The 21,013-nt window shown below is 39.0% G+C and overlaps 2 protein-coding genes and 1 non-coding gene across 5 annotated transcripts in view; 1 reads left to right on the top strand and 2 right to left on the bottom strand.

Annotated features, from left to right (window-relative positions):
• Positions 1–21,013, top strand: part of LOC126367787 (putative fatty acyl-CoA reductase CG5065) — a 576,419-nt gene that overhangs the window by 372,932 nt on the left and 182,474 nt on the right. The gene's annotated exons all lie outside the window — the stretch shown is intronic.
• LOC126367777 (ecdysone receptor) overlaps positions 1–21,013 on the bottom strand; it is a 431,491-nt gene that overhangs the window by 329,019 nt on the left and 81,459 nt on the right. The window lies entirely within an intron of this gene.
• Trnaa-cgc (transfer RNA alanine (anticodon CGC)) lies at positions 15,683–15,754 on the bottom strand. The gene has a single exon. It is a non-coding gene; the product is annotated as a tRNA-Ala (tRNA).

Here is a 21,013-nt window from a genome sequence, read left to right as displayed (position 1 = left end):
ACACTTTAATACGAGTCGAGTCGTCCTAGCCAAAGTTACTGTAATTAAGAAGCTACGCGGATAGTGATGTGGAATGATAGTGTCATTTGCTTGGAAATACTTAATGTACTTAATAGTATTTTTTTAGTGGAGTCACTGTGGTGAACAGGTGCTTGCTTCTCAAACGTGGAGCGCTAGTTCGACCACGGTACCAGACTTGCACCAATGAGTTATTAAAGTTTCCATTAACACAGTTGGCTCGAGCATTATAGGCGGCGATACGCCTCACCAACTCACGTTGGTCTAACAGAAAACTCTGTGAGGTGCGAGTACTTAGTTTTATCTTGCGATGGATGTATCTCTGACTACATAATAGTTGTGAGCTTATGAAATGTTTCACTGGGATATCACGATGGAAAATTCTTCAAATGCTGCTATAACATACATATGTTGTATAAACAGAGGTGTGCTGATAGTGCTTCTGGCCGCACATTCTCTGCTAAGATCGGTTACTTCAGCCACATAAGAGCGCATCTTCGGCGCTTCTAGTTTAGAGACTTGTCGTCATAGCCGAATACGGCTGGAAGGGTGTAGAATCTGTCGAAGACCGCAGCGTTCCATATAATGGCGCCAGCTTCAGTCCTGAAACTGGTGAATAAGCCCAAGAACCTGAATCAACGCACAAGTGAGCAGCGTGAGACAGTATGCTCCACACTGGTTCTGGTTGATCGATCAAAGGCCTGAGACCAGCACAGATCCTCTATCTCACAAGTCGGTTTTTGCAACATGCGCCAATATCATCTCCTTAACGTTATCTCGTTTTTCATTTCCGTTCACGTAACCTGCAGATTTGACAGATCCGGTCTTTTACAGAAAAGACGACAGCTTAAAAACGATAGCAGAATCGACATGATTCAGATACTTAGTATTTTTTTATAACTGTTACGTCAAATTCGTTTCACTCTGCTCCTCTCTAGTCAAATGCAAATGTCCCCCTGGAAGGGTATCTATTATAACCACGATAGTTTCACCAAGCTCAAGGATTATACGATTTCATCTCAGATAATGACTTTAGATGTTAAATTTTATGACCATTATACTGCACTTGTAGAGTCTGTGTCCTAGAAGTGTCGATTGGAGATAGTAAAGTCGAACAATACGGTCAATTACAAGATGAGTGAGCAAATAACTTCTTTTAATCCTTCTTCCAAGTGGGTTACGCGTTAGGAGCCCTCATAACAAACATAGTCCCTTATTTTTAGTCATTACAGCATCTCTCCGTGCATTTATCGTAAGACCCTACAGCAGAGAGCAGGTTATAAAATGTGGCGGCTTCTGAACACCTATGGTTGAGGAGCGCAGCCCGTTGGCGCCGATTATAAAGGTCTTCGACAACTAGTTACCTTTTCAAGTCAGCCTAATGAGCTTCATTGTAATATCCTGCCGAAAAGTACTCCTTGCTGATAATAAGGCCATGTCTAGGAATACATGAACATGGTCTGATTCTGTGACCATATCAACTCCATCAATCATTGTCCAATATAGAAACATTTATCACGTAGCATTACATGACACCTAAATTGGCTATCCTTTCCCACCCTCAGGGGAGCCAAACTACTTATAACTTCGTCAAACGTATGATTTCCTTCACTTCAATAAAAGGTCAATGCCCTTTTAATAATAAGTTGACAAACCTTAGTCATAGCATGCAGTTTTGTATGTATTCTTAGAAAATGAGAAATAGAGTGTGACTCACATGACATTATCCAAGGACTGCGCTGGCGCTTGTCTAGATTTTTTTTGGAACGCATATAGGTTTGAATCTATTTAAAGATACATAATAAAATAGTATTTTTTTCTGTTTTTTACAGTTGTTCTGTCAGTCTCGGTCAATGACACTGTCAACCAAGCCAAGTCAAAGACGTATGGAGCTTGAAAAACTGGTTAACCAGTTAATTCCTAGCCCAAGAACCTGGATCAACCCACAAGGAAGAAGCGTGATAGAGTATGCTCCACACTGATTCTGGTTGATCGATCAAAGACCTATGACCAGCTCCTCTATCTCCCAAAGCATAGAATAAGGAATAATACTAAGTATAGAATAGCAACTCTCCGCTCCCCACCAGCGGCAGAAACAGATGCGCACGTACGATAACGTCAATATATAGTGTCTGTGCAAAACGAGGTTTTTGTGCCTAAAGTCCACCTCAAGTTACTCACACTCAGAATTAGCACCCCATATCTACACAGAACAGCCACCGTGGTCTAGTGGTTAGAGCGTTAGGCTCACGATCTGGAGGTCCGGGTGCGATTCCCGATGGGGACATTGTCGAAATCACTTTGTGAGACTGTCCTTTGTTTGGTAGGGACTTTTCAGGGTTGAATCACCTGATTGTCCGAAAAAGTAAGATGATTCCGTGCTTCGGAGGGCACTTTAAGACGTTGGTCCCGGCTATTAGCCGTAAAAACGCCTCCGCCAACCCGCATTGGAGCAGTGTGGTGGAGTATGCTCCATCCATACCCCCTCCGGCTGATTGAGGGGAGGCTTGTGCTGTTTATGTATGTATGTATATCTACAAAGAACACATCAGAGTTCTCTTTTACAAATTCTGCTCTCATTTACGAATAGGAGTAAAAAGTTGTTGTTGTACTTAGATGACTTTCTAAACGTACAAATTCAAATTCTACGCACGTCCTTTCAATTAACATCCAAATAAGAAACTTGATACTCGAACTTCCCAAATACGAATCTAGTATACTCAAACTTATTTCAATTTTTTATGAAGTTTTGAAATTAAGGCTTCACGTTGTTTTGTACCCGCATTGGAGTAGCGTGGTGGAGTATGCTCCATACCCCCTCCGGTTGACTGAGGGGAAGCCTGTGCCCAGCAGTGGGACGTATATAGGCTGCTTATGCTGTTGTTTTGTACCTTAGGTGTAAGAATAGCAAGAGTTTCAATTTTCTAACTCTGCAGTAGTAGTGTCATTAAAACTCAGTTTTACTTTTTGGAAAACCTTTACAGACCACTTTTTTTGACGTGACTCATTGTAGATTTGCCGCAGATGGCATTAACTACTTAGCCGGACAATTGGGGAGCGCTGAAAGCTTTCACCCGGTACAACGTTTAAGACAACAGGCCTGAGGGTGCCCCGTTGGGCGCGAACCTCGGCTCAGGGCGTCGTCTGAGAGGAAAAAATATTTGAAAGAATTAATCGACCCGAGCGGGTCGATAGCGATAAGCGCTGAATGAGGGAAATCGTCGACCACGCCGGCGGGGTCGATATCGGGGTCCTGAAGTGTTTGGTGTCGCGAGCTGATTGGCTGCCTCTATGGCTAGAGTAATCGGGTGGCTAGAGTAATCGGGTAACGAAAAGAAAACCTTTACAGACCACTTGTGATGTGGATTCATCATCATCATCAGCCCATTAACGTCCCTACTGCTGGGGCACGGGCCTTCCCTAAGGATGAATAGGGAGATCGGGCCTTAAACCATCACGTGGGCCCAGTGCGGATTGATGGTTATTAACGACTGCTAATACAACCGGGACCAACGGCTTAACGTGCCTTCCGAAGCACGGAGGAGCTCGAGATGAAAACTTTTTTTTTGTGGTCACCCATCCTACGACCGGCCGTTGCGAAAGTTGCTTAACTTCAACAATCGCAGACCGAGCGCGTTTACCGCTGCGCCACCGACCTCCTCATGTGGATTCATATAGTATCTAACTAATTAACAGCCGGCTTGGTAACAAAACGTGTAATATTTGAAATCATCGGATGTTTCTGTGTCAACAGGCTGGAAAATTACATCGAACCCTGGCTCTTGTGGGCTATCAAGATACGGTTGTTTTGCCCGCTTACATGCTGTTCAAGAGAATTGGTGCACATGAGCCTTGTGTGGATGACGGCTTATCCATGAATTATACATACATAAACATAAACTCACGCCTATTTCCCACCGGGGTAAGCAGAGACTATAGAATTCCATTTCATTTTATCCATGAATTATATGGGTTATAAAGGGAGCTTTTGGATACTGTGTGGTTGATGATTCCCGGGTGAGAGCCTTACCGGGTGAGAGCCTTCCCCGGGTGAGAGCCTTCAGCGCTCCCCATTTGTCCGGCCAAGTAGTTAATGCCATCTGCAGCAAATCTACAATAAGTCACGACAAAAAAAAAAAAAGGTTGATGATAGTTGCTAGATAGGATTGTTTAACTGAATGGTTTGAAGAAATAAAATATGTTGGTGGTCTGTGCAGAAAGTGATAAATCCATCCAAGTACGGTCACGAGTACTAATATGTATACACTTAGAAACCATGGCACACTAACTATTTGACAAATTAAACCGTAAGTCTCATTAAATGGCAAATATGAGAGTGCGACAGGGTTCTAAAATGGGTACATGATATTGCTCATCACTGTACATATTTTTCTCAAACTTTATCTCGGAAACGATAAGCAAAATTTTCTTGTATGTACCTACTTAACCAAATTGGATCAATCAGCCTGTAGGACCTTATATAGAAATCCATTTCTGGACATAAGTCTCAGCCAAAGCACATCACAAGACTCGAATCTTTAATATCTTGTTTATTCCTCACCTAGCGACTTTCCTGACAATCTTTTGTCGCTATTCGTCAACAGAGAAACAGCCAGTAAGGATATTTTCACGTCACCAAGTTACAGCGCCGTTAACGAGCAAATTCACGGTGCCTGATGTGGCCTGGTGGAAATCGCGACGTTTCCCGACAGCATCATTAACGTGAATTTCCACGTTACGACGTGGAGATGTGAACACGCCGTTAAGACCGTGACCTCGAACCAAGATATGACCATAAACATGCCAGCCCAATTTTCCGCTATACGTGAAAGTAATTTGGAATTACTTTGACGCTGCTCGGAATTTTATAGGAGTAACTCAATTAGAAAATTAAACATCTTTAGCGTAATGAGCTCCCTGGGCGTGACATACTCTGTAATAAGTTTTTACATACATACATACATAAACTCACGCCCGTAATCCCTAATGGGGTGGGCAGAGCCACAAGAAATCAAAGACAACTTGCAGCCACTGTTGATACCATGTCGTAAGCTGGATATGATAAACCTTATGGTGATAAGGGATCAGCCTATCGCCCATAACATTAGTCCATCATGTTAGAGGACACAATCCCTCTGTCTGTAATAAGTTTTTGAGTAGTTAAAATGTTGAGTGGCATATTGAATCGACATGACTACATGGTTTCTTTTGTATCTTGCGATCAGTCTCATTGACTATAAGCAGATAAGTTGGGTTTATATGGCATGGAGCACGCTACTCCCAGCGAAGTCAGTCCTTTCTTTGAAGTAGTCATTAACCTGACTGTCCTTATCGAAAATGTCTCGTTTCTTTTTTAGATATAGTTTCTGGACTACATGGTAATGTGATGATCTGACCTCTACTAGACTCATCATGCTGGCTGGATGACTCATCAAGCACGATATTTTAAAAGTAACCGTTTTGAAAGACGGCAAGGAATGTCAGGAGACAGAAGGTATTTATGCGACTTGTATTGCGACTAGTACATGCTGAAGGTTTTGAAATTTTGATATTAATTCTCTTTTGCAATGACCTCTGTCGTATTATTAATAAAGGCTCAATAATAACCCTGACACCAGGATTGATGAGGTTGGTAATTTACCTCACAACCCACACGATAGAAGAAGAAGTTTAAGTAAAAACAAATCTCAGTAACCACCGTCATTCCTTCACCCAAACATTGGTACACGACAATACATCATCATACATACATGATGATGTATCATGACATGTAAAAATGCCTCCTCTAATAAACCAATATACCAAGCTGATCTTCTCAACTGTGTCCTATTTGGTGCTTGAAGAGGACCCATGTTACATACATCAACAGTTCTCTGTAATTTTACCTAACGTGGCCTTCAAACGAAAGCCTTGAATTTAATGCTGTATAAAACCTTATTAAAAAGTTAAGTTTTTCACCGATTTTCCAAAATGGTGCTGCTCTATTCTGCTCAAATGTGTACTTATTCTAAAAGTAACAAGTCTAAATTTTGATTAAGTATCTATCTAAAATATAAAACACCCCTAAACAATATCGAGGAAGCAAACAACAGTCATGACAACAAGCAATCTGAACTACGCACTTAGATCATATTAATCGCAGGTGTGCTAGGTTATGCGTGTGACCAGGTCACTGAAAGTAGGTCACAGTGCGCCCCCGCTTCCCCGCCACCCCACTTGCCCCGTGCGACCCGATTTGCGTCAATCCTTCATCGAGTAGGCTTAAGAACCTGGATATAATAATTGTAACAATAACTCTTACTAAATAATTGGCTCTTAGCCAAAAAATATAATTATCTATTTTTGTATAAGTGAAATTTGGATATTTCCTGGGGGAAGGCATAAATAATTTCACGAACGTTATAACGAGGTTTCTAGGACGAGAGGGATCGATCTAGCTAGATTTCATCCCTGGGAGTTTGCTTTGATATAGCCTTGAGCATCTGAAACATTCATTATGAAAAGCTTCTGATCTAAATACAAGATGACAATATTATGCCAATTACATTTCGTAAAATGTCATTCTCAAAGGTCGCTAAGGATATTCCATTAATCTACCGAGCTGTCCTCAAATACAATGCTTCTTCTTCAGTGGATTGTTATCATATTCAGGATCAATAATGAAAGAAACCCTAAAATTGAAAATCAAGGACATTCAAGGACTTCGGAATTCTACTTCAATGACTATTTATTCAACTCCAACTAAACTGTCACATAACATAAACAGACTATATACGTCCCACTGCTGGGTACAGGCCTCCCCCTCAATGAACCGGAAGGGATATGGAATAAACTTCACGCTGCTCCACTGCGGGTTGGTGAAGGCATTTGGACTAGGAGCCCGGGACCAACAGCTTAACGTGCTTTTAGAAGCACGGAATCATCTTACCTCCCTTGTATCTTTCGGACTTTTAACTACCTACTTTAGAATGAGACACAGATATTATATTCCAACTAGTAAAAAGTTAATAATGATAATGGATGGATGGTGAGGAGCTCGGTGGCGCAGCGGTAAACGCGCTCGGTCTGCGATTGTTGAAGTTAAGCAACTTTCGCAAAGGCCGGTCATAGGATGGGTGACCACAAAATAAAAAGTTTTCGTCTCGAGCCCCTCCGTGCATAGGAAGGCACGTTAAGCAGTTGGTCCCGGCTGCATCAGCAGTTAATAACCATCAATCCGCACTGGGCCCGCGTGATGGTTTAAGGCCCGATCTCCCTATCCATCCATAGGGAAGGCCCGTGCCCAGCAGTGGGTACGTTAATGGGCTGATGATGATGATGATGGTAATGACAATGATCAGTTAAAAGTAATTGAAGCGAAAAACTCATTGTTACTCACTCTTTATGTCTACACCGACGACGGTTGCGGAAATAGATACATTCAGTGTAATAGCTCAATAAAAACATGGTAAACACACACACACATACACACACACACACTTGCAGATCCTATTAACAGTCTTCGCGGTTATCAATTCATACCCTGCTCTGTCAGAAACGGAGGATTCTTAACATTACAGTAACCGCTTTCAAACAATGAAAAACTAATAGCTCTTCAAATACATTTACAACTGCTAATGTTATGATCTAGTTATGGATTGACACAAGTCGCTTAAGTAGAAATGCTCACTATACTTAGTTGCAACACTGATTGTGTGTGTGTTTGACTTCTGCGTACTAAATACTAATCCTCTTGCGGCGTTCTTCTTTTGATTACAGCCATTATTGGTCATGTTCTCAATGACCCTTCAATTACAAATAAACAGAATCTCTCTTAATGGCTCAGGGCAATTATTGTAGCTTAAATAAGTCTGCGAACGGGAAATGGGGATAATTGCTCCAGTAAATTCGAGACTCGACTCCGGCTTAACGGAGTTAGAGGTGATATTGTGACCTAGAAGGATCTATAATTTATAAATAGTTCTACATTTATGAAGAATCCTGGAAAGACAGACAAGATATGATTTGAATATAGAACTATGAAAATGTCGATCTGAGAAATTTAAATCTGCCATTTGATTCAACCCCAAGTAGCAATCAAGAATTGTGGTTAAGTCATATATGTCTAAACTTAAGCTAAAGTGAGATTTATCCAAATCAAATAGGACTTATTAGGACTTCATAAATTCATTTCCTTCTTTAATACTATATAGTTTTCAACAAATCCTACTTTAGATAATTTAGAATACACAAAACCAAGTTAAGTATTCACAAAACTATTTAGTCTTATCTCAGCCTACTGTTAAGTCTACAAGTATTCTTTTACTTTACTCAGATTATTTAAAGGCTCACTTAACACTAAATTGATTTAGTGAAGTATCAGTTTAGTCTTGTAAAGTAAAAATTGATTGCCTAGATATACTTAAGGCAATTTTTATTATTTGTTGCTCCTATACAAGACTGTTTTATTCGTTTTTGACTACAATAAGTAAAACATAAGAAAAGTCTATTCAATGGACGATAAAATCGAAATAGAAGCAAGCAGAAAGATGGATGAAGTCCAAATAATAACAGGATCTGGTGGTTTTCGAAGGCAGAATATTAAATACAGAAAATTAACCTGTGATAATGCACATCCCACTGTTTTTGTTAGCGATGCGATATCTTCTTCATTGCCATCATTTTTTTTATATCGATTGGTATAACACAATCATTTAATTTTGGCAAAAAAATCGTAAGTTCCTGTTTTTCAAATCCGATCCAGCGTGTGGCGGCCCAGGTACCTACGTCTCGCACAAATCTTCTCAAAAATGACTAAGCTAGTCTAACCTAGTCTAAGCGCACGGCAACACTACACCATGAAAAATCGAGTTTTATATTAAAACCTGCTAAGTTCAAATATAAAATTAGGTACCTATTAGTCTAATAATAAATAAATCCAATCAAAAACATAAATGTGAAATGAGAGCCAAGTTCAATATTATGATAAATGCTTTGGTTGTTGACTTCAACGACAAAAGAAGTGAGATCTAAATGGATGCCAAGTTCAATAGTCAGTCTTGAAATTTATTTATAAGTAACAGTATAACATATCATATCTTCTTATAACATAAGATAATATATTGTAGCCTAAGGTCTGTCTTATTGTAGGTAAGTACATATCTTCGTAACGCGTGGGTCCTTTTAAAAGGACAAATTCAAAACTAAACGTCGACTTTATAGGTATAAAACATTTGAATACCTATTAAACTCGTTTAAGATTCACGTTAAGTTAAAAAAAAATAATTAGCCAGTAAAATGGATGAGAGTTGTGTTGTATCGTGGGCGAAAAGCTGACAACCTATCACCGCTAAACACATGTTCCAACTTGCTTACCTACCCTTAAAGTACTTGTCGAATGTGGCATCAAGTGGTTTTATGATCACTTAGTGCTCTGCCTACCCCGATAGGGCATATAGGCGTGATTGTATGTTATGTTAAGTTATTCTACATACCTACCACAAAAAGACCGGCTGTCATGAGTTTTGATTACTTACTGATTCTTACATCTATAGTTAGGTACAGGCACTAATTAGGTATTTATGTTAAGCGTTCATGATAGAATCTAATTATTAAAAAGTTGCCAGTTTTTTTATTTTTTCCTTTATATTCATCTAATTACCTATCTGCATACCAAATTTTAACTCTCTAGGTCATCTGGAACTGGGTTAGAGTTTTGATAAAAATGAGTCAGTCAGTCAGTCAATGATAAAAATGAGGATTTTGGACATTAATATCTAAATAACCGTTTGAGATAAGCTTATGAAATTCAGAACACTTATATGTATCTTACAAGTCTCAATATATGAGCCAAATTTGATACGTTTATGTGAAATAGTTTTTGATTTATGAGGGGGTCAAAAGTGGCTCCAAATGGTTCGTGTAATAATACACACGGTGCGGCTCGCCAGTTCTATTTCTTGAACTTGGCTTGACATGCTAACGCGTGTCTAGATACTTTTCTTTCATTCTTTCTTTTAATAATTTTAAAAATGTACCTATTTTTAACTAAGCTTTATTCACAATCATAAACAAAACATATTATTATCTATTTTAAGTTTTGTGTATGGTTAAATGCATTTAAAGTGGGCATTAGATTCGATTCCTTTATTTTTTTAGCTTGATAAAGACATCGGGAATTTGGCCGCCTTTTTTAACAATAATGTTTTAGGTGGGATTAGAAACTACCGCGCACACACACGACGTTAATCAAATTGCAAGGGTTCTTCGTATATACAATATTCAACGGATACTCGTTAATTTTTACAATAATCACATTGTTTCCGTTGGCAATTAGAAGCGCGGTGATCGTACCTACTTTGCGTCAGCGAACCATGTAGGTACCTATGAGAATGTATGCGCGGAGACTCATTAGCAAATTGAGTTTATGTTTGTTAGTTCAAAATTGTGATAAATATTAAATAATTAAGTAAATCACATTCCTATCCAAGTAAGAACTCAGCATAACAATATTTTTTTATCTTCCACGAGTCGAAAAACTTACCTCTCAAACAAACATACTTTCCATAGGTTTTAAGCTTGTTCGATTTTAATTGTTACTTGTTACATAGATGATTCTGGCACAGAATAAACAAACATGATTTTACGACATTACTTTACTAAATCAAAATAGAGGATCACTTTAGATATAAGAGTTTTAAGTAGGAATTCACTAAATACTTTTTGTCTTAAGTTGGTATACTCCTAGACAATTGAAGTAAAATTTATCTTAACTAGTACTTGATGAAGTGCAACTTGACTTTACTTTTCTAAACTGATTCTTACGAAATCAATTGTTTCTAAAGTCTTACTTCATTTAGAAAAATATTACTTAACGCCATTTTGCACTTACAGGAAGAAAACATGTAATATTTTTTTGACAATATTATCGTCAAAAACTGAAGTAAATTAATATATATTTCTGTTGTAGTAACAATTACTGCATTCAGCTGTCACATATTAATAGAAAATGAATTTCTCTATACTATATGTCACCATTTTTTTTATTTGCTGTATAATCAAGCCAAATTTTATTATTATTTTTCTGGTATATTAAAGGCCCTTCTGTTTTTTAACACTTTCTATCGATTTTACACGAGAAACAATCATGCGTTTATAATTTCCTGTATGTGAAACGGCAGAATAACCTTTTGTTAAAACAACTTAACAAATATTTTAGACGCCATTTTCTTACAGACTTCATTTCTTGTGTTAATATAAATGTTCGCCATTATATTCTAAAATAAAGACGCGTGAAGTAAAAATCGTTTTAGTATGACCTGAAGTTTTACTTCGTTAAGTTACAATTGACTCAGTGCAATTCAATCCTATAGTCTTAACTAAGTATTGTAGATATCTTCAAGTATACATTCTTGGTATTAAGTGATACTACAAGAATTCTAAGTTTAGAATATGCAAGAACATTGTCTAAAGTAGGGTTTAAGTCTGACTTAACGTTGTCTTAAGTCTGTCTTGTATAAGAGTTAAAGTATGTGCCCACTTTTACTAAACTGTATCTTCAAGATATCTTGAGGGATATCTTGGAGACCTATAAGACTTATCCAAGACAAGGGTTTGATTTAGTCTACTTGCCTTCAAGATATCTACAATTCTCTTTTAAGACAATCGGTTGCTACTTGGGACATCAAACAGAAGAAGTAAATTGTGTGTATGTGTTTGATAGAAAAATAAAGCTAGCAGAAATGCGCAATGATGTGCTTAACTTTATGAACTAATGAACCAATATTTTGGTATGAATAGATAGATGCAAAATTATCATTATATATATGGTGGTTACCACAAATACCTAGATTGTTTCGCCTAAATTTATGAACGATGAACTACCATAGATATTTTGAAAGTTGTAACTGCTGCTGTTCGCTGTACAAAAAGTTTCGGTTTAATTTCTGATTCAGAGGATGAGTGTTTTTTTTAAATGTAAAAAAAATGTAATGTATTATTTACTATTATATTTGTACAATTTTTTTTCTGTACCCAAAGGTTGTTTGGAAAAAAATGCTGCATGAGCAATAAAGCCTTATTGTGCTTTTATGATATCAAAATGTGTCAAGTTTGGTGGCGACTGTCATAATATATATTTTTTTCGTGAAAAATTGGGGAAATTGGGAAAATTGGGAATTGAAAAATTCCTTTTTCATGTCGGAACCGAGGATCCTTTTGGATCTTTTTCATCTCGGAACCCAATATTTCACGAAAAAATAGTATGAAATTTCGCGACCAAACTTGAAATTTTGAGATTCACCCATATGTTGTCGTTATCTCTGTATTTTGTGTCCATTGTGTGTGAATAATCTATTATCGTAATACTTATAATGAGTCAACTCAAAATTAACCTAATTAGCCCATCTAACATCTAACCATCTGCAATCCGGCATCTAATCAAATTCGTACCCTGCAGTTCGCTGCACCCGAAATAGCCTCGTGTGTCTTCGGCTATCTCCGGGGATCGTTCGTCTTTTTCAATCTGCCACACAAACAAAAAGGTCAGATGGCGTTGACCTAGATTCTTCGACAAAGGTCACCCCAGACATCGGGAAGCGTGATAACGCGAACGCGAATGTAAACGTTATGCAATATCATTTGCTTTGTATGGTGCGGTGACACGCGATTTGTTCGAATTGGCTACTCAAAAGTTGTAGAAATCAAATATGAAATATGTCGCATATGGTAGTTTGAGTTGAGCGTTGTGCTCACGATCTGGAGGTCCCGAGTTCGAATCCCAGTGGGGACATGACACAAAAATCACTTTGTGACCCCTAGTTTGGTTAGGACATTACAGGCTGATCACAGGTTGTCCGAAAGTAAGATTATCCGTGCTTTGGAAGGCACGTTAAGCCGTTGGTCCCGGTTACTACTTACTGATGTAAGTACGTTGTCGTTACATGAGTCATGTCAGGGGTCTAAGGCGGTTCAATAATAACCCTGACACCAGGGTTGATGGAGTTGGTAATCCACCTCACAACCCACACGATAGAAGAAGATTTAACGATATTAATCCAATAGATTTTTTCTTTATTAAGATCATTTTTAAATATTTTATTTTTACAAAATAAGAATGCGTTCTTTTATCTGTGTATTACAAGACCCGAAACATGGGCGCCATGATTGAGCTTCGTGTGACGTCACATTTCACAAAATAAACAAAAACTAGTTTCAAGATAGGTATACTGTTTGACACTTTGTTTGTTGAAATGTGACGTCATTGGGTGAATTGTCACGTGACCAGCCGTTTTCGAGCGAAATGTAAAATTATTGTAGAAAAATATGTTTTTTCTATTATTTAAAACTTCAAACTGGATTTTTGTTTAAAGAAAGGCAAACATGAAAAAGTAGGTTTGCTGCCTGTGCTGGGAGATTTTCTGGCCACGTCTTCCCCTCAGCGTTATAGTAATAGTTTTACAGCTAGTTACATACTTTAATGTACCTAATTTAATTTTTGACGTTCAAAGAGTGCTGACAAATATAATGCGCTAATAAATATTTTTGAATTTTGACTTTTTCGAGGAAATAAAACATTTTAAGAGGTAAAAAATAAGCGTCTGTATTTTTATAAAATACTTCTCCGTAAACTGTCAATTGGAATTCTTGGATTGGTTACAGGTTAAAGGGGCGCCTACATCAAAGTTTTTGTTATGGGTTTTGTTATGGTACGCTATTTTGCAAGAACACGCAAACACGCATCAAATAAGCACTCTGACATATCGTTACGTCTTAATGATTGTAAGATATTTAAGCTTCAACAAATTTCATTGCGAGGTGGTCTGAGGTGTGACTGTGAGGTGGTCACAGTAAAAATGAACATTTCATATTTTCTAAAACAGCAACAATTTTTTTATGGATAAGATATTTATTATTATTTGTATGTCATTAAAATTTGTTTGTGTCTTCAGGTTAGATGCTCCTATGAAACCCTATCACCTATGACTCTATGAAAAACGGTATAATGCTAGGGAAATGATGATAATGATGTCGCTGCCATAACTCGGGCCTATGGATTCCCGGACTTTTGGGAGGCGTGCGTGGGGCCGAAGTCAACACGTAGATGCCCCTAAAGACAATTTATTCTAAATGTGGTTATTATTATTTTTTCAACTGGAATCAATCACCCTTATAAGATTTGCCCTCGCCTAAACAGTTCATTGTTCACAATTCGAACATTGCGAAAAACATCCGGTGATAACAATTTTACGAGAAATTCCATTTGATCAATGAAGAGTTACGATTACAGTGATTGTCTTTTACGAGTGCCCCCAATGTTGTGATTTATCACCGGCAACTCGATGCCAGCAACCGAACCGTCAAAAGGAGAAATTACGACCAAATTCACTTGCATATTCAAGGCCACTTCCGCTTTAAATGGTTTATTGGGTCAGTGGTTACAGGCAGGCTCAATTTTTGGATATTTGACTGGTAGTGGGGTTTGCTTCTCTTCTGGGCTGGGAGTAACGGAAAAAAACGGAATTCAATCTTTTTACCCGACTTTTGCGAAGCGAAAAGGAGGGTTATGTGTTTGACCGCTATGTGTGTCCACGTCTTGTTCCAATCTAAACCCCCTGTCGGATTTAAATAAATGAGATGTCAGTAGAAGCATTGTGAGGGATTTTATTTCTGTTTAAAAATTGACGTGTGTTCCATAAATTTTCTGTCTGTCGATTACCCGTCCCTTTCCTTTTCGACGGATAAGAAAATTGCATGTATAACTTAAAATAACTTAGCTCGGTGGCGCAGCGGTAAACGCGCTCGGTCTGCGATTGTTGAAGTTAAGTAACTTTCGCAAAGGCCGGTCATAGGATGGGTGACCACAAAAAAAAAGTTTTCATCTCGAGCTCCTCCGTGCTTCGGAAGTCACGTTAAGCCGTCGGTCCCGGCTGCATTAGCAGTCGTTAACCATCAATCCGCACTGGGCCCGCGTGATGGTTTAAGGCCCGATCTCCCTATCCATCCATAGGAAAGGCCCGTGCCCCAGCAGTGGGGACGTTAATGGGCTGGTGATGATGAACATAAAATAAAATTAGATTGTATGTACTGGAATTAGCATCAGTAAACTTATAAATAACCAGCCTTAGCATAATCGATGTCCACCAACACACTAATGGTCGTAACTATAGCAAAGTTGAATTGTTTGTCCGGAATGGCCTCGACACGAATCCTCTTTTTATGTCCCGGCAGAAGGTCGCACGGACCTTGCTTTTATTCGCTTTAAAAACATTGTTTGTTTCGTTGAATATACCTCAGATGGGAGCGTAAAGAACCTAATGAGCGTAACTGCTCAGGTTACACTGAACATCGTTGGCAGTAAATATCTTGTTCGATGAAGACTTTAGCAAAGCATAATATAAAACTTCCTATAAAAACCTTCATGATTATATCGAAATATCATCATCATCGGCACATTAACGTCCCCACTGCTGGGTCACGGGATTTCCCTATGGATGGATGGGGAGATCGGGCCTTAAACCACCACGCGGGCCCAGTGCGGATTGACGGTTAATTAACGACTGCTAATGCAGCCGGGACCAACGGCTTAACGTGCCTTCCGAAGAACGTATCATCTTACTTTCGGACACTCAGGTGATGCCTGTAATGTCCTAACCAAACTAGGGATCACAAAGTGATTTTTGTGATATGTCCCCACCGGGATTCGAACCCGGGACTTCCGGATCGCGAGTCCAACGCTCAACCATTGGACCACAGAGGCCGTTTCGGTCGTAAGAGTATAGAATTGAAAATTGTAAAAAAGAAACGAATTTTGCAACGAATTAATCCACTTGGTATTAACTCAGAATCATGGTCTCAATCATTATTCGTTACGATGTCAGTAACACCCTGTATAGTCAAAAAAGAAAAGCCATTATAAGTAACAGAACAATATTACCATAAATCGTATTGTCAACGATTCCGATGGTAATCCGATGACTCACTCGATTCGATTATAGTCGATTATTGGACCGATTATTAAAATTGACAGTCGTTCGTCGATCTTCAGTGATGAGAAACAATTGCGGTTCATTTGCTATAGTGGACTTTGGTTAATTTGTCTATGCTATACAAATTATACTTAATTTAATTCATGTCTATGTAAAGTTCATTGAACCGACCTTGGAACGTTGTTGTTGATATTTATAAATCTAATGTAATCTAGCCTATAAGATCTCACTGATGGGCAAAGGCCTCCCCTTCCTCTTTCCATTTTTCGCGGTCCTGTGCGTACTCCGGCCAGTCCCTTCGGCAAGCGTCCAAGTCGTCACGCCATCTCTTTCGAGGGTAATAATTGTTACATGAGCCATGTCAGGGGCCCTTAACGGCCTTTAGCGGCTTGTCACATGAGATTTAAATTTATTTTATAACAAATTCAAAATACTGTCTGGTATTTTAATGTAAAAACGTATATACAGGATGTTAGTGACATCGTAACCAATACTGAGGGGGTTGATTCAGCCTATGATTCTGAGTTAAAAACGAAATTCCACTTGATATTAACTCAGAATAATAAACTGAATCATCCCCCTCAGTATTCGTTACGATGTCACTAACACCCTGTAAGTATATTGTGATGTTCAGTTGCCCAGGGAGTTTCCTTGGACTAGCTTTACACTACATTTTTTCAGCCACTTTTTGGAGGAGGTGAGATATTTACCTACTCACTGCCGCACTCTCATAAGACAAAATTGACGTCTCTATAAAATATCAAAACAAAACAGTCACATAAATAACAAAACACGAACCGATCACTTACACTACCTACTACCCCCGCACCAATTCATATCGGGCGCCGAGCTAAATTTGCCTCACCCCCTTTGGGTTTCAGGCCGGGTTTCCGCTGACGCGGAGATGTGCGGATTTGACCAATCACAGCGTTCGAGAGAGCGAAAAACGAAGACGCTCTGTGACTCTCTCCCTCACGGTAATCACCGTCGACCAATCGGAATCGACCAATCGGTCGATTCCTGCACATCTCCGCTCATCTCCGCACAGCTCCGTCTTCTCCTTAAGTTAGTCTTAATAGCCGTAAGCTGCAAAGGAGTAAGGGTCGCTCGCACTTACGTGGTAAAGCGGCACACGGTAAAAATGAGATTTTTGTATGGAGTGTCTGGGGCGTGATAAAATATCAAGTAATTTCTGTGACTTTAAACCTATTAACTTCAAAGTAATGAACTAAAGTGCATGACACTAAGCAGTTTTCTGAAACATTTTTTTTTAACAATCACGGTTGACATACTATTTGAAGAGCACAATAATAGCGTACTCAAATATCTCAGCACAACAATAGTATGATTCATTTTATTTTTTTGCTAGAATGCACCGTCTTATTCAACCGGATTATGACTTGCGTAATTATTTACGCCACAGTGTGAAGTTGTTCAGTAACTCAAGAAGTTAAGATTTAGTCTCTAAACCAAAGCATAAACAATAATAAATACTAAGTTTAGAACGGACACTCTTCGCCCCGCACCAATTCGTATCGGTGTCGAGCTAGGTTTACCTCACCCCCTGGCTGGGTCTCACTTAAGTCTAAGTTTCCGTTAGCCGCGCGCGGTCTGTCTGTCTCTGTCTGTGTTTGTACTTACGCGTTAAACCGACAGACGAGAAGAACGAAATTTTTGCTGTTCATGAGTGATATGTTTTAGAAAAACGATTTAATACCTATCTTTTTTTTAATAACATAGGCTCACGTTTGACCACAATCTCACCTGAAGGTAAGTGACGATAAGGTCTAGGGTGGATCGAGCTTACCTACCAAATGCCTATTCACTCTAGTTTTGAAGACCCCCAGATTATAACGAGTTGGAAAAACAGACGACGGCAGACAGTATCGCTATGGTTATCAGAATATGAGCTACAAAAGAAGAGAGAAGTTCAAAAGACTGACTGGACTGTATAGAATGCGTACAGACAATTCTCAGAGTTAAAAAATGTATTTCTCTCTCTGCCTTGTGGCTAATTATTGATTAGGACTTATGTCTTGTCTGGCCTTTAGGCTTTAGTTCTCGAGCGCCCCACAGCACTAGAACCACCCCCATCTATCCATAAGTCTCTCCAAGAAAAATTAAAGGCTACATTGAAGCATTTCATCTAAAAAGCAATAATGTAATTCGACATTTCCGCAATATTCCGCGTATAAAACGATCATTGGAGATTGTTTATTTATATGTCTGTTTTAAGTGCAATAAAGAGTTTTGTATTTAACTTAAAAGTAAATGTGCAATGTCAACAATAAATGTCAAATAGCAAAATTGCTTTCTTACATGAATTGCTTCAATGTGGCCTGTTAAGCCCCCAGTCCCGCCACATAATCTCTGCTTAGATTTTTATGTGTTATGTTATATACTCGAAGCATACTCTCATCGAAGGCCGCAACGCACTTGTGACCAGTTATGTGCCGACACCGCCAAAATGTTCCCACTTTAAGTTAGTTGGCAGTAAAAAGACTCAAAAGTTACGCAAAAAGAGCTTAATTACCTAACCTTTAGGCAGATAAGACTAGAGTACAAGAAAGAACTATTTGAAAAAGAGAAGCAGCTACTATCCTTATTATTATTATTATTATTATTTGAGAGTTGTGAGGGGCGAACTGATACAGCCCGCGAGATCACTGCGACCTTATCAGATCTATTGTGACCTAAATCCCTACATTTAAAAATCCTCCTCTAGACCGATCCGTTCGAAGAGATCTAGCGTGTTTTTGGCAGAAAGCTCCATGACTTCCCGGGGGTCCATTACGTGGCCCTCAAGTGTACGGCTTCTACTATGCATGAGAGCCTCACAGTTGCACAACAGATGTAGTGGCGTCTCATCCTCCCTTAAGTAGAATCTGCATAAAGGGGACTCGGTCAGCTCCATTCTGTGTAGGTGCTTATTGAGTCTGCAATGCCCCGTGAGGGCCCTTATTAAAATCCTAACCTGCCCCCTAGGAAGTAGGAAGTAAGGATTTCTGATGAGAATTTCTTAGTATCCTTACTATTAACAAGTTGAGTGCCATAACGGACACCATGTGTCTGACAGCATACTTTCCCCTGACGCATCACTAATAAATCGAGAATTATCCAAAAATCGTTGAGGAGTTTTTTCGCAAATATTGTCAGGAAATAACTCAAAAATTACGGGCGCCTTACAGAAACGACGATTTACTTATTATTTTCCGAGATGTCATATGGCAGACACCAGTGTCCGTCGCGGCCTGCGCGAACGTCCAACCGTATGTTCTTGCGCCGACGCCGCGCGGACAACGCTGTCGGTCCCCCTGATATACTGTTTACAAGTAGTTAAAATAAAATAAGTAATGTTTTATTATCCATTTAACAGAGTAGACCTTAGAATTTTAATCCTAAGAACGTGTTAAAGAGTTTTTACATAAGTAACATTCCCGGGACAGGTGTGGCTATGGGCGAAGCTAATTGGGTCGGGTAGGTACTAGGTTCAAGATAAATTTGGTATGAAATTTTGATTACTATAAAGACAGATGTAAAACTAACGAAAAACATTTTCTTTTTAACTTACTTATGAATTTCAATCAAATCCGACATTCTATTGTTTTTCTATGACGTCATAGTGTGTGGATAGTGTGTAATTCCAAAGTAATTTCGTGTCTTAACGCAACTAAAAAGCAACTGATTTGATTACTTGATAACTAGCCTATTGCTTGTCCTCATACGATCCATCGGCCCGTTTGGCCAGTATTTTATAAAAAAATAAATAATAGCAAGTTGTTCTACTATTTATATACTTAAATTATTTACTGATGCTGATGACTTTGACCAGCCATATCAAAATGCAGTGCTCTCATGCTTATATACCCTGCCATTGTCATGGTGACAGGCTGAATGGAGCAAACTGACTGTATGGATGCCTCATGAATATTAATCTTGCCTTGTGATTGTTGTTTGATTAGTCTCTTTATTTCGATCTTTGCTTTTGTATGACGATATACATAAACTGCCTATATACGTCCCACTGCTGGGCACAGGCCTCTCCTCAATCAACCGGAGGGGGTATGGAGCATACTCCGCCACGCTGCTCCACTGCGGGTTGGTGGAGGTGGAGGTATGACGATATAGGGACTAAGATTGAGGAGGGAATGTTACGTTGGTTTGGACACGTAGAGCGGATGAAGGATAATACAATTGAGAAAGCGGCATATAAATCGAAAGTTGATGGTAGGGCTGACAGAGGAAGATCTAGAAGGACTTACATTGACCAAATTGGAGATGTCCTTAGAAATGGTTTGGTACGATCTACTCTGAACCGGCGTGCGTGTATGAAGCGATTGATGAATGAGGACGTAAGAGAAGTGTGTCAGGATCGAAGCAAATGGAATTCCATAGTCTCTGCTTACCTCAGTGGGAAAAACGCGTGAGTTTAATGACTTTGACCAGGCATGTCAAAATGCAGTGCTCTCATGCTTATATACCCTGCCATTGTCATGGTGACAGGCTGAATGGAGCAAACTGACTGTATGGATGCCTCATGAATATTAATCTTGCCTTGTAATTGTTGTTTGATTAGTCTTTATTTCGATCTTTGCTTCTGTCGCCATTGTAGTTTCAAGTTGTTTACTTTTTTTCTCGTTCGTTATTTGAAAAATAACTCCTAACGATAAATCGTTTCGTAAGAATAGTAAGTTTCTGCAGCTTATTCAGAGTAGGTTCTTCTTCTGTTGTGTGGGTTGTAAGGTGAATTACCAACCTCATCAACCCTGGTGTCAGGGTTATTATTGAGCCGCCAAAGGCTGACATGACTCATATAACGACTACGTACTTATATCAGTAACTAGTAACCGGGACCAACGGCTTAACGCCTTCTGAAGCACGGATCATCTTACTTTCGGACAATCAGGTGATCAGCCTGTAATGTCCTAACCAAACTAAGGATCACAAAGTGATTTTTGTGATATATCCCCACCGGGATTCGAAACACTAGACCACGGAGTTTGTTGTTATAGAAGAGCGGGGTCTCCTGG

Source organism: Pectinophora gossypiella, chromosome 6 (genome assembly GCF_024362695.1).
Source record: "Pectinophora gossypiella chromosome 6, ilPecGoss1.1, whole genome shotgun sequence".
Classification (NCBI taxonomy): Eukaryota; Metazoa; Arthropoda; class Insecta; order Lepidoptera; family Gelechiidae; genus Pectinophora; species Pectinophora gossypiella.
The sequence above is the reverse complement of the archived record's forward strand: the minus strand, read 5'-3'. Positions and strand labels throughout refer to the sequence as shown.